The sequence below is a fragment of the Octopus bimaculoides genome, chromosome 8 (genome assembly GCF_001194135.2).
Source record: "Octopus bimaculoides isolate UCB-OBI-ISO-001 chromosome 8, ASM119413v2, whole genome shotgun sequence".
NCBI classification, from domain to species: domain Eukaryota; kingdom Metazoa; phylum Mollusca; class Cephalopoda; order Octopoda; family Octopodidae; genus Octopus; species Octopus bimaculoides.
The window spans coordinates 15,841,859-15,843,978 of NC_068988.1; the positions used below are offsets into that span (position 1 = coordinate 15,841,859).

The 2,120-nt window shown below is 36.5% G+C and overlaps 1 protein-coding gene across 1 annotated transcript in view; it reads right to left on the reverse strand.

Annotated features, from left to right (window-relative positions):
* The window catches only part of LOC106869244 (WASH complex subunit 5), a 159,930-nt gene that overhangs the window by 130,182 nt on the left and 27,628 nt on the right, over positions 1 to 2,120 (reverse strand). The gene's annotated exons all lie outside the window — the stretch shown is intronic.

Here is a 2,120-nt window from a genome sequence, read left to right on the forward strand (position 1 = left end):
TTTCATAGCTTTGAAACCACAACCTGTTCACTGATAAAACTTTGTGCTAGAAGTTTTGTCAGCGAACAGGTCGTGGTTTCAAAGTGCCGAAAATATTTTGACACAAATTAAATTTAAATGTTGAAATGAAACTAACGGTTTTTGTGTGTTCTTAAATAGCTTACAAACATCTTCCATGCTGCAATTGATTTTGTTTCAGAACACGGTCTCAGATCAAGTCACTTGTTATGCAAGTACATCTCTGTAATATATATATATAGGAAAAATCAAAACTAAGGCAGAATGAATATCTCAAGTTATTTAGAATAATTTAATTAGGGTAAGGTGAATTTGAAGTCTTGCAACCGTTTCTGGGATAACACAAGTAGTAGGTTAGCATGTCCATGCACTGGGTATTCCTTCATCAGAAACAAGGTATAAATATTTTAGAAAGGGAAAAATTTAGTTTACAAGAAATAAAATCCACATTTTATAAGGAATAAAATAGAAGAATAATGAGTAAAAGTAGTTAGAAGAATATAGGCAGGAGAATAATGTCCACAACTCATCTTTTTCTAGAAATGGCTGCAAGACTTCAAATTCACTTAACCCTAATTAAACCCTAATTAAATTATTCTAAATGACTTGAGATACTCATTCTTTCTTGGTTTTGATTTTTTACGTCTATAATATACACCCTAAGATGGATCCCTAGATCCAGCCTTAGCTGTGATCTTGGAACCTAACTTTTGACCAACTATAGCACTTACCTAGTGTACCTATTCATTTAGATCACAAGTGAACTAAACCCCTCCTATTCTATATATATATATATATGTACCAACCTACCCCCCACACACACAGATATGCACCTGACTGGAACCTGGTGCAGCTCTTTTGCTTGCCAGTTCTGGTCAAACTGTTCAACCCATGTCAGTATGGAAAACAGACAATAAATGACAATGATCATTATGACACACACACACACACACACACACACACACATGAAAATGAGTACCAGCTGACTGGTGGTGCAGCTCTCTCTCCCTGTAGCCATTATGTTTGCTCATAACTACATGGGTATCGTTCTTCATTTATAAGTGATAGTTATGGCTGCAATACCACCACTGCTACCAAAATCATCTTTATTTTAACGTCAATTTTTCTATGCTTGCATGAATCAGAAGAAATTCAGTAAAGCAAATTTTTTATAGCTGGATGCACTTCCTGTTGCCAACCTTCACTCGTTTCCAAGAAAGGTAATACTTCTCCATGGCTGGATATATTTTCAAGGAAGATGGTAAATGAATAATACTACTTTTATGATGATAATAAGTATTATGTGATGCTAAGTTAAAGAGATACAAATACACACACACACACACACACACACATAAATAGCAAGAGAGCGAGAGCAAGATTCTTTCATTTTCTACCACAAAATCTACTCACAAGCCTATGGTGGCTTAAGGATATAGTGGAAGACACTTGCCCAAGGTGCTACGCAACAAGACAGAATTCAAAACCATGTAGTTGGGAAGCAAATTTTTCAATCACAGAAATGTCTGTGTCTTTTATTCTTTTATTTATTTCAGTCATTTGACTGTGGCCATGCTGGAGCGTTGCCTTTTAGTCAAACAAATCAACCTCAGAGCCTATTCTTTGTAAGCTTGATACTTACTCTATTGGTCTCTTTTGCCAAACCACTAAGTTATGGGGACATAAACACACCAACATCGGTCATCAAGCATTGTTGGGGACAAGCACAGACACAAAGACACACACACACATAAATATATACACATTCTTTATTTTCTCTCCCTGTTTCTTTCTGTGTTCCTTTCTGTGGAAGAGCATAGGCTTGAAACGTTAAACACTTTTTCACTTCCCAAGCGTTATACTAATACATCTGTTTGTTTTCTACACCACCTGTCTTCATCTTTTGTTTTTTGTGAATTCTCCCAGGAATCACTGCAGAGATGCTCAAAATATCTGGCAGTGTTGGCTATAGCCTAGTCACCCGTATTACGAACCAGGTGATACACGAAGGAGTCATACCCTATGACTGGTGTAGCAGCATCATAGTCAACTGCTACAAAGGTAAAGGGGACGCTTTAGATACAAATAATTACAGAGGCATC